Source organism: Nannospalax galili, unplaced genomic scaffold (genome assembly GCF_000622305.1).
Source record: "Nannospalax galili isolate Female #2095 unplaced genomic scaffold, S.galili_v1.0 scaffold931, whole genome shotgun sequence".
NCBI classification, from domain to species: domain Eukaryota; kingdom Metazoa; phylum Chordata; class Mammalia; order Rodentia; family Spalacidae; genus Nannospalax; species Nannospalax galili.
The window spans coordinates 1172366-1184573 of record NW_008330062.1 but is presented as its reverse complement, the minus strand read 5'-3'; positions in this window follow the sequence as shown (position 1 = coordinate 1184573).

Below are 12208 nucleotides of genomic sequence, written 5' to 3'. Positions count from 1 at the left end.
ATGACAAACAGGTGGCCCCAGGTGGCTCAGGCTGAGCTCCCTGCACAGTAACTTTCCCTGTGTTCCTCCTTCACCTTCCTGGTCCCGTACACCCCTTCCCTTGGTCCCCACCACCCTTCTCCTTGGTTTACAGGTTCATTGTCTGTGTTGAACTGAGCACCTGAGTAGACTTTCTAGTCACCAGAATCTTCCCTGTCAACTCTCCAGGCAGATGTGCATAATAGAGTGTGCTCCTGCCATCATAGTTATTCAATTATTCAGTGCAAAAGCCCCTCCACTTACAAAGGGGCTAGGTCTCAATATACCCGTTGTAAACTGAAAATGTTGTAAGTAGAAAATACATTCGCTACATGTTAATCTTCCAAAAATCATAGCTTAGCCTAGTCTATAAAATGCACTTGGAGCACTTGTGTTAAGTCTAACACAAAGCTGATATTATGAAAAGAAATAGAATATCTCACGCAATTTTTCAAATATTTATATTTCAAAATGCACAGTCCACTGTGGAGTACCAGTGGCTTACCCACATGATCACGTGGCTGGTGAGGTCACGTGACTCACTGCAGCTGCTCATTATCAGGAGTGAGCATTATGTCACATATGTCACCAGACTGGGGACGATCCATACTGAATTCAAAGGACAATCCTTCTTGAATGTGTGCCACCTTGAAACCACTGCAAAGTTGTCAAACGATGAGTCAAATCATCTGCATTGTTGATAATGTGGGAGACAGAAGGGTCAGGACCAGTTCCTGCAAGCTCCTGCCGGGCTGCTCTGAACAGTGGGGTCACACAGGTGGAGGTTGTTTTGTGCCTTGGGCATCAGAATAGCTGAGTCCAAATGTCTGAAACCCATCCGAGGCTCAGATTCTTGACCGTCATGGAATGGCTGAGTGGTGGTGCTCCACAGACTGAACTTGGTTTTCTGTCCCATCCTGTGTGTGCTGCCTGTCCTAGACTCTTGTGTCTCATGAGCCATCTGAGAAGGGAGTGGGCCACACACACACAAAAAAGGCTTTTTCAACTTGGACAGACTTGTGTTAATGTGTCGTGTGACCCTGGTCAGGTACATTCTTCCATAGACCCTGATCACACCTCATTCATTCGCTTCCTTGATTAGCAAATGTTTGTTGAGAAAATACCATGCATTGGGGATGCTTCTGGAACTGAAGGATGTTGAGAAGGACGTAACCGAGCCCTCTAGTTATCATCAATGTAGCTGCAGGGGAAGGAAATGGAAATAGAAAAATAGAGAGTGGTAGGTGCTACTTAGGGCAGAAACAAATGGTACCCTGGGCAAACTGCTGTCATCAGCTTAGAGGAAAGACTCTAGCTGACACCAGCCCCTCAGACTGAGTGGTACATCCAGAACCTCAGAAGCACATGGGCAGTGCCTTTTCCTTCAAGAAGGTACATCTCAGAAAGGGTGCTCTCACCTCAGGAGTGAAGTTCAAATAGTTGTGTGTTCGGTACAGCAGGTGCAGGGATGCAGTCAGTGGTCCACCTGCATCCCCTAGGCACTCTCAGAGCTCAAAGCAGAATGATGGATTCCTATGCCAGTTCCACCAGCCTCAGAGCCTGCCCACCCTGCAGAGTGACCAGATGTCAACACCCCCAGGAGCAGCCTTCACCCGTGCCATCTTCCTTCACCCTTAGCTGGGACACTGTGGCCCATTCTGAACAACTCCCCTGTGGGTCTCAGTAGGTCTGAATCTCAGGTGCCCAGAGTAGCAACCTGCTAATGAACAGAAGCCATCCTTCCTGGGTTAGCTACCATCCTTTCTCTGTCTCACGAAAATGTCTTCCGGAAGCCGCTCACACTAGTATCTTGGGCAAGGGATTGGTTTCAGGAAGAATCCAGCCTAAGACAAGCCACACTGTGAAACACTTGGTGTGTAGCTCCACACTTCACCTTGTGTGTGCTTCAGTGGGACGAAGTCCCTGTACTTCTGTCCATCTGTTTTTGCTGTACCCGCTGATGGGTCAATGGAACCTACATTGGGTGGGCTCCTTGCTGTCTGGAAGTCCCTGCCCCTCCCTTACCCTTTCCTAGTCTCCCCATCACACCCACACCCCTTGTTTACCAAATGTTCAATTTTGGTTATGTTACTATAAAAATCAAGCAGCTGGCAATTCCAGCTTGATTAGCAGGTCTCCAGTTTTGATTAGTAAATTACCGCGGTAATCAAGGTTAATTCTCGTTGCAGTGCTCAGCAATAGATTTTATATTTTGCAGGGAAATGGTTTTCCTGCCTGGGATGGAGAAACGTTTCATTAAAGGAAGCCAAAGATAGGACAGAAGGAATGTGGGGCTAGCAATGTGGGGGATGGGCACCTGTACGATCCCTCTCTCTGTCCAGCCTTCAGTGCACTCTGTCTTGGGGTCAAGGAGCCTTCACAAGGCTCCTGAGAAATACCCATCCACACCCCTAAGGCTTTCTGAGTGCCTTTGAGGGACCTGTGAATAATTCCTTGCTGGAATTGAGAGCCGATGAGTTCAGGTCAGAAATCCCAGCTGCAAGGGGTCAGGAGGTCAGTGCTGAAGATCTGAGGTGTCTGGGTTGATTGATAGCTTTAAATGCCTCAGAGATTCAAAGTAAGGAAGCTGATGTTAGCCCTGCTTCGGTGGCAACCCTTCCACTCCCTACCCCGGGGGAGGTCATGTTTTGCAAGGAATGACTGGCATCCAAAGGAATCAAGGTGTTCTGAGCGGCACTGAGGCTTCAAGAAAGCTCTCGGGATGATGGCCTCTTACAGCTTGATTTCATTCCTGACGCTGTCATGAGTTGTGTTTCTGGACTGTGAACCACTGACATGCTGGAATCCTGGGCTGTAGATGGAAAGAAAGAATTAGACGGAAGGGAAGCCTGAGCCCACCCTGGGTCGGTCTCCCGGTGTATGCATTCCGATCTAGCACCTGTAATTCCTTGAGTTACAATCGCCAAATATCAGCAAGGAAGGCTTTGTTTTCATGGCTAACAATTATTTTAGCATGTCCTTGGGGGTTCAGACACTGTCAGTCCACAGAATTCACACAAAATTTTATTTAGAGGGAAAGATAAGTGGTTGGCTTATGGACAGCACAGGTCGGTTCCCTTCCTGTTCCACCGTCTGAGGCAGAAGGCAGTGTACAGATCGCTCCAGCATGCATCTGCTCTCTCACCTCACACTTCTAAATACCCTCTGGACCAACACACGTGGCTCATCGTAACTATGTCTGTGTATTGTACCGTGGGCTTCATTCTTCCCTTCGGATGATTGAAGCTTCTGTGCACCCTGATCTACAGTCTACTCTAGGGACCCTTCCCCTGGGCCACCAGGTAGAGAGAGGAGCAAATTAAACTTTGACCACATCTTGACTTGTCATCTTAAATTCGAGTGGACAGCAGGTGAGATGGGCTAGTAGGTCAGAGAAGTAGAAGATGAACTCCTGTTTGGAGATAGGATTGGAAGTCTGGATTCTTAGTGTCCCTGTGGGAACACACTCCTGTGAGCAGATGTTTGCTCTGGAGAGAGACCAACAGGCATTGAAACATTTTAAAATATATCTTGTGAGGCCAGGCATGTTGGTGCGCGTCTGTAATCTCAACATTGTGGAGGAGGAGGTAAGAAGATTACAAATTTGAGACCAGCCTTGGCTATAAAGTGAGACCCCACCCCCAAATTTAAGCCCTCTGCCCCAAATAAACATCAATAAATAAATAAAATATATTCTGTAAGTAAGGTTTTCTCTTCCAACTAAATTATCTGGGCATCCTAAGACCCCTTGAGAACCCTCAACAAGTTCACCTCCATGGGTTTTAGAGCCTCATAAGCTTACCTTTCCCTCAAATTTCCTCAAAGCAACCCTATTTTGCTCTTCTGGAACACCAGGACTAAGGACTTGTAGAAACACAGAGCCCCACAGAGAGGACCAGAGTCCAGAAAATGACAGAAACCCTAGCTGGCTTCCTTGCCTAAGGACAGCTAATATCTTATTCCTCTTTGGTTCAGGAGATTTGCCTGGAGAAAATTCTCAGCTTCTGAAGAGTTCAAAGCCGGCTCTTCACTCTGAATCAGTGTGGTGGCTGGACTCAAAGTCCATCTGGCCTTGTCCCCATCTATCCCATCACCTCCCAGTTGCCTGGCCTCAGACAAAGCATTTATGTCTTTGTACCTTTGTGTCTCAGTTTACTCATCTGTCAGATGGGTATGTGACAGTAACTCATTCTTAGGCTGTATAAGTGTGAGTTAGATAATACATGCAAAATGTTTCAATTTTTATCAGAATTTTATAGTGTTGAAGAGTTGGCAATTATTATTTTCTACCTGTATTCTTGATGTACAAATCTATGCTTATTAACAGGTTCACCGATGAACTGTTAGCCAAAGCAAGCAAAATGGACAAGTCCAGAGTCAATGTGGGAGATCAGGGCCATGGGAGACTTGACTCAGTGAGATGTAACTGGAACAAGCCACCACTTGTGCCTTCAACATCATCATCATCACCACTACCATCATCATCATGGTCATCACCACTGCCAACATCACCATTATCATTATTCTCATTATCATCATCAACATCATCACTACCACTACCATCATCATCACCATTATCACTACCACCACCATCGTCCTCATCACCAGCATCACCTCCATCATCACTACCATCATCACCATTACTATCATCATATCAACACCATTATCATCATCACCATTACCACCATCATCACTGTCACCACCACCATCACCATCATTACCACCATCACCACCATTACCATCATCACCATCAATACCATTATCATCATCATCATCACCAACAACATCATCACTACCATCATCATATCAACACCGTCGCCATCAACACCATCATTACTTATCATCATATCACTACCATCATCAGTTTTTTGGTTTTTATTTTGTTTTGTTTTGTTTTTTTAGAGAGCTGGTCTCACTCTGTTGTTCTGGCTGCTTCAAACTCCCAATCCTGCCTTAGCCCACTGAGTTCTGGGATTACAGGTATGTGCCACTGGGCCTGGCATCACATATATCACATATGTGTGTCTTTATCATTTTTCCACTGTGTTAGTCAACTTTCCTGTTACTATTACTAAAATGTCTGACAGAGAAACTTAAAGGGAAGTCTTACTCATTTTGACCCACTGATACAGAGATTTCAGCCACAGTTCTTGGCTCCACTGATTCTAGGCCCACAGTGAGCCAGAATGTCATGGCAACAGGCATGTGCAGCAGAGGCTGCTCACCTCATGGTACACAGGAAGCAGGCACAGGAAACAGAGACATCGAGGAGAGGAGCAGATGAGGAGCCTTGCTCATGTGCTGCCTCCTCTCTCCCCTTTTATTTCATCCGAGCTCCTCTCACATTCAGGGTGGGTCTTCCCCTTCAGGTGCTGTCAATCATCACTGGAAATGCTCTTAGACCCACCCATAGGTGTGCTTTACTAATCTCCTAGGTGCCACTCAATCTTATCAAGATGACGATCAAGGTGAACCACCTCATCACACAGTGTTGATTCTGATGCTTGTTTGGCTTAAAGGAGAAAATCCTGTTATGCTACATGATGCTGTATTTTCTCACTTGGAAGCGGAAACCCTCCAGAGTCACCATCTTACATGTAATTCAGTTAAAACACTGACCACCTCATCCAAAATGATACCTCCATTCAAGTATGCAGCACATTTCCTACTGTCAGCAGTTGTAACGATGTTCACATCAGCGTTTCCTTATTTCATTGACCCTGTGTCCACTAGATTCCTCTTCCTCCTCTTTCCTGTATCTTTTATTAACTTTGATTTTTTCTTTAACTAGCAAAGAAACTAATGGTTTTCATTATAGCTTTTTCATTTACACTCTGCTTTTGTTAATCCTCCTTCCGTATTTCTTTACCGCATTCCCCTGTTCCTCCCTCGGTTGCTCTTCCCTCAGTAACATCCTCTTCTAGTTTGTGTTCCTGTTGCTGTAAAAATCTCTGATCAAAAGCAGCTTCGAGGAAGAAAGGGTCTAATTGGCTTATACTTTCGGATCATAGTCCATAATTGAGGGAAGTCGGGGCAAGAACTGAAGCAGGAACCGTGGAGGAACACTCAGTGCTCAGCCTACTTTCGTAATACAACGCAGGACTACCTGCCCTGGGGTTGGTACCACCCACACTGGCCTGGGCCTTCCCACATCAATCACTAATTAAGACAACCCCCTACAGACATGGCCGCAAGCTAGTCTGATCCAGAAAATCCCTTGGTTGAGACTCCTTTTCAGTGACTATTGGTTGTGTCAAATTGATAGGGAGCACTAACTAGGACACCTTTTTGCTCTCATGTCTTGTGTGTCCGATGGCCCTCTCTCTTTCTTCTTGGGACCTCTTTCCCCCGACAGTCCCTTTTCTGGTTTCATGACCTGCACTAAACTGCCCCCATACATACACATGTATTAAAATTAAAATCTAGGCTCTGCATACAAGAGGAAATATGACATTTATCCTTCTAAATCTGGCTTATTTTGCTTAATATACTAATTTCCAGTTCCATTTGTTTTCCTGAAAATATCATGAGTTTGCTTTTTCTCACAGCTGAATAAAATTCTATGTGGCCTCCAAAATCTAAAAATAGAGCTGCTATATGACCCAGTGATAACCACGCCCGAGTAGACGCCCAAAGGACTCCAAGTCTTACCACAGAGATTCTTGGACATCTGTGCTTTTCACTGCAGTATTCATGATAGATGGGAAATGGAACCAGCCTCTGTGTCCCTCAGCAGGTGAACAGATAAAGGAACTGTGCTACGTATATCCCACTTTTTGTTTGGTCCTGCAGCACCAATGGAATGAGAGGGGAAGGGGAAAGATACTTGTCTTGGGGAAAGAGAAATTTTTGGGTGGTAGAAGAATCCACATCCAGACTTTCTCTGTGCAACGTGGCTCCTCCATCTCCAATAGTCCTTTAAATATTAGGGAAAGGTGGATATACCAAAGTATTCTTTCGAAGACTGAATATTACAAACTGGCTTAACACTGTGCACCTTTTCCCATGCAACAGAGAAAAATGTGTCGTGTCCGTGCCAGGCTGAATTGTTTCCATAATCCCCCTCAGCAAGACTGTTGAGCGAGACTCTCCGAACAATGGGTTTTGGTGCTGTCTGCCTTTAGTGATTGCAGCTGATGTCATTTTGCCAAACAAAATTATAAGCAAAATGAATGTTTTAGGTCATAGTGTAGCAAGGGATATATGGCTGTATTTCCTTCAATAAATCTGCCCTCTTCTGCCCAGACAGAGACATACCACCTACCATGATTGACGTTTTCACCACTAAATTATACTGTCTGTTTCTAGAAGAAATGTCTCCATTCCAAAATTAGCTAACCATCAACATAACATAAAATAACTTGAACATGGTGTCATTTCACAAAGATATTGATTCATGCAGACTTACTGGATTAATAACTGGTTTCCCATAAAAGGAGTAGTCACTATGTCTTTGGTAGACAGAAAAAATATACACTTTAGAACAATATATATTGGTACATTTAAACCTGATTGCTAAGCTCAAATAAAGAGAAGGGTTTTCAGGGGAAGCATTGCAAATGAAGAGAGGTGACACCTTGTAACATACAAATGGTTGCAGGGGTGATGGAAAGCTAATAAAAAAGACAACTATTTATTTATTTGGAACATTTGATTTTACTCTATTGGATTACACAAAGATCTAATTTTTCACTGCAGTCAATCTGTATAAAAGTTAAACCGATTGGCGTATATATTTAATTCCCAAATGCCTTTTCTTTCAACCTATGCTTCTTCAAAGTTGGACAACCTTTGGTGTCTTGGCATGTGTTGAAGTCACCAAAACAGAGGAGACATGGAAAGGCCAGGGTTGATTTACTCACCCCCTAATGACAACCAATCCACTCTTTCCTCCTCCAGGACTCAATTTGTCAGTGTGTTGAGAAAAATATGTTTCTTGCCATTTTTTAAAGAGTGTGTTTTCTTCAGTGAAGTTCTATGGTAATAAAGTAATTGAAATCAACCCTCCTAGTTAGTCATCTGAAAAGTCACTCCATGGTATCTCTCATGGAATTCAAACTCCATGCTCAGACGGACCTTTCTGTGACTCTCTGTGCCATGTCCAGGTTGGCTCTGTGTGTCTGCTAAATCAGCGCCCATGTCATGTCACTGTCCCTCTGTCTGGCCTCCTCTTTGGCTCTTCATACTGATAGATCCTTCCATTGCGTCTTTGTTTTTGAAGATAAATTCTTGCCATCTCATGACCTAGAAAAAACATATTTGCCTTGTTATTGTGGTGAGGTCTGAAGTGTCTCCCCCCACCCAAAAGGCTCATGGTCCTCAGCTGACAGCACTTTTCAGGAGACCTAGTTGGAGGTAGATGAATGGGGCTGGACATTGAGGTAGCTTGTCCCTGCTCCCTTCCTGTCTCTCTCTGCTTCCTGGCTGTCATGAGGTAAGCATCTCTCCTCCAGCACACACTCTGCTATGATGCTCAGTCTCATTAAAAGCCTTCAAACACTGGGGCAGCCTGCATACACTAAAACCTCTGAAACAGTGAGCAAAATTAAATCTCGCTCCCTTGAGAGGCTTCTCTCAAGAATTTTTTCTCAGCAATGGAAAGTCTGACTGCTACGTCCATGGTGGCATTTTTTTTTCAATTTAATATCTTTTTTTTCCATTACAGCTTTAACATATTCAGTAACACATTCTGAGCAAGGATACATCTCTTTCAAAGGTGGCTGTAAATTTTTAGGTTCACAGTTGAATTAATACAGTCATACAATATTGAACTCAGTATAAACCCTGTAAGACATAAAATTGAATGAGTTTTTACACTTTAAAGAAGATCTCCTTTTCATTTTAAGATATGCTGTTTCCTACATTTTTAACACTAACACTTACAAGTTTGCACATGTGTCTTTAATCTCTAGGTATCTGATTATTACTAGTCACAGTTGGTTATACTTGGATCCTTAGTACCTGAGTATGGATATAAAGTCATCAGGTAGATTTCACTGGTAATGTTTATCACCTCTACTATTTAACATGAAGTAAAACTTTAAAAAAAATTTTAATAACCATGTGATTAGAAGAAGCATTTCATTACAGCTTTAACATATTCAGCAACACACTCCAGAGCAAGAATACATCTCTTTCACAAGTGGCTGTAAGTTTCTAGGTTCACAGTTGAATTAATACAGTTATACAATATTGAACTCAGTATAAGCCCTGTAACACATAAAATTGAATGAGTTTTTAACCTTTAAAAATGATCTTTAATTCATTTTAGAATATATTGTTCCTTGCAGAAAGACTCTTTGTTTTTGCTACTAAGACTGAGATGTTGGTACATGCATCTCTAATCTGTATGTATCTGATTATTACTAGTTATAATCGGTTGCACTTGGATCCTTGGCACCTGTGTATGTCTATAAAGTCATCGGGTAGATTTCAATGGTAATGTTTATCACCTCTACTAATTAACATGATGTAAATTTCCATGCTTCCTCCTCTATAATACATTAAAAAAATTTGTTGATTTTGTGTGTGTGTGTGTGTGTGTGTGTATGTCTATGTATCACACAGATAATCCCAAACCATCTTATTCAACTAAACACCCGCTTCCCAGATGGCACCCTCCCATAGCCTTCCTCCCCCGACTAGAGTCCTTATACTCTGATGTCCCTTCTACTATCTGCTGTGTTGTCAGCAACCCCAGCCATTCCCCACTACTTGTCCATCTGGTGAATCTAGTGAGCCTATCTAGAGGTCTTTGTTTTAGGATGGTCAGCTTTTCCTCATCTAGAAGCAATCAGTTGTCAATATTCCTTTAGATAAGATTGGGGTCTGCTGTTCATTTTCCCAGTTCTATGCTGGGTTACTATCTGGGAGTCCCTTTGGCCACCCTGGTCAACAAGTCAAATGAAGGTATCTCCTAGCTAGCATTGTTGCTTGTTATGTAGCCTTTAGCTATACATATGGACTCTTAAAAAATTATATTGGCCCCTTTAATCTTTGGTTATACTTTCCTTTTGGGTGTTTAAGACCCTACAGTTGGCCCAGATAAATCAATTTATTTTTACTCTTACGGTCGTTTGAGGATCTGTTCCTCAGGGGTCACATGGGCTTGGGAGGAGCCCCTGGCTCCTTTCTTTTACGAGTCCCACCTATGTGAAGATAAGTCAAAGGTCCTGCTCAACCATGGCTGGGTTCTCTTGGAAGCATGGAGGAAATGATTCCTCTGTGTTGACCTTCCTCTTTGTAGACTGGACACTGGTTCAAGTCCATCTGGTGGGGTCTCCTCGGCTTCCTTGATCAAGAGGACAGGTGACCTACGACAATTACAGGACATTTTGAGAGATGCTCATAGTCCCCTGGAACTAGTCTACCTAGGAGGGCAAGGAGCAAAAACTGTCCTTTATGTCCCTCTGACCAAATTAGTATAGGCCTCAAAGTATGTCTGTTAAACATCCAAGAAGGTTAGTTCCACCAGTCTGGCACTTTTAATTACTGTGTGTCATGTAGATAAATTTTGGGCAAAGACCAATTGTTCTCAGATAAACCTTACCTAGACATATATTTCTTGATCTGGTTTGTATAATTGTCAGTAGGTGGTTGGAGTAATATGGTTCCCTCTGGTTTGGTTTTTTTTTTTTTGGTCTTTTTGAGACAAGGTCTCCATTTAGCCCCAGCTGTCCTGGAACTCACTCTGTAGACCAGGCTGGACTTGAACTCAGAGAGCCACCTGCCTCTGCCTCCTGAGTGCTGGGATTAAAGGCTTGTGCCATCATGCCTGGCTTCCCTCTGGTTTTTAAAACTAGCTAGGCATTATTTATCTCTCACATTGTCTCACCCCTCCATCATGGTTTCCCCAATTAAGGTGCTCCCATTTTCCTCCTTTCTCCCTTAATAATACCCTTCTCCTATGGTCCTACCTCTCTTGAGCTCCTTCTTTCCCTTTATCCCCTAGGTTCCTTGTATACCCCTCCCTCCCCCCTCCCTTAAACTAACCCAATTTTTATCCATATCTCGCTTATTAAGGCCTGTTTCCTACTGTTCTTCTCTTTCAGGTTCTTTCTTTTCCTTTACCTCCCTGTTTCCTTTCCATTATCCTGGTTCCTGTAGTTATGTCTGGATACATACTCACTTATCAGGGTTTGGTTCTAGGATCTACATATGAGGGAGAACATATGTCGATTTTTTTTTCTGAGTCTGTGTTAATTCACCTAGTATAACAGTTTCTAGTTCATCCATTTACCTGCAAATTTCATGATTTCATCTTTCTTTACTACTGAGTAAAACTCCATCATATAAATGAACCACATTTTCATTATCCACTCATCAATTGAGGGACACTTAGGTTGCTTCCATCTCTTAGCTATTGTGAAAAGAGCAGCAACAAACATGGATGTACAAGTGTCTCTGCAACAGGATGAGTTCTTTGGGTACATGCCCAGGAGTGGTATAACTGGGTCAAATGGTAGGTTCAATTTTAGTTTTTTAAGAGTTCTCCACACTGCTTTCCATAGGGGTTGAGCAGCCCCACCAGCAAACTTGGGGATGAGTGTTCCCCTTTCCCCACATCAGCATTGCTCTTAGTGCTCACGGTTGCTGTGACTATCTGAGGTCTTTTGTGCTTCCATATGAATCTTAAAGATATTTTTTCCAATTCTGTGAAAAATGTTATGGGGATTTTGATTGGCATTGTATTGAATCTATAAAATGGCTTTTGATAGAATGGTCATTTTCACAATATTAATTCTTCCAATCCATGAGCATGGGCGCTCCTTCCATCTTTTGGTGTCTTCCTCAATTTCTTTCTTTAAAGATTTAAAACTTTCTTTGTAGAGGTCTTTAATGTCTTTGGTCAGGTTTATGCTGAGATTTTTTTGTTTTTTGCAGCTATTGGGAAGGGGAGTGTTTCCATGTGCTCTTTCTCTGATTCCTTATTATTGGTATATAAAAAGGCTACAGACTTTTGTACATTAATTTTGTAACCTGCCACTTTCCTGAACTTGTTAATAATTTCTAGGAGTTTTTGGGTGGAAGTTTTGGCATCCCTTAGATATAATATCATATCATCTGCAAAAAGAGATTAATTTTATCTCTTCTTTTCCAATTATTACTCACTTAATTTCCTTCTCTTGTCTTATTGCTCTTGCAAGAGTTTCAAGTACTATGTTAAAGAGAAGTGGAGATAGTGGGCAGC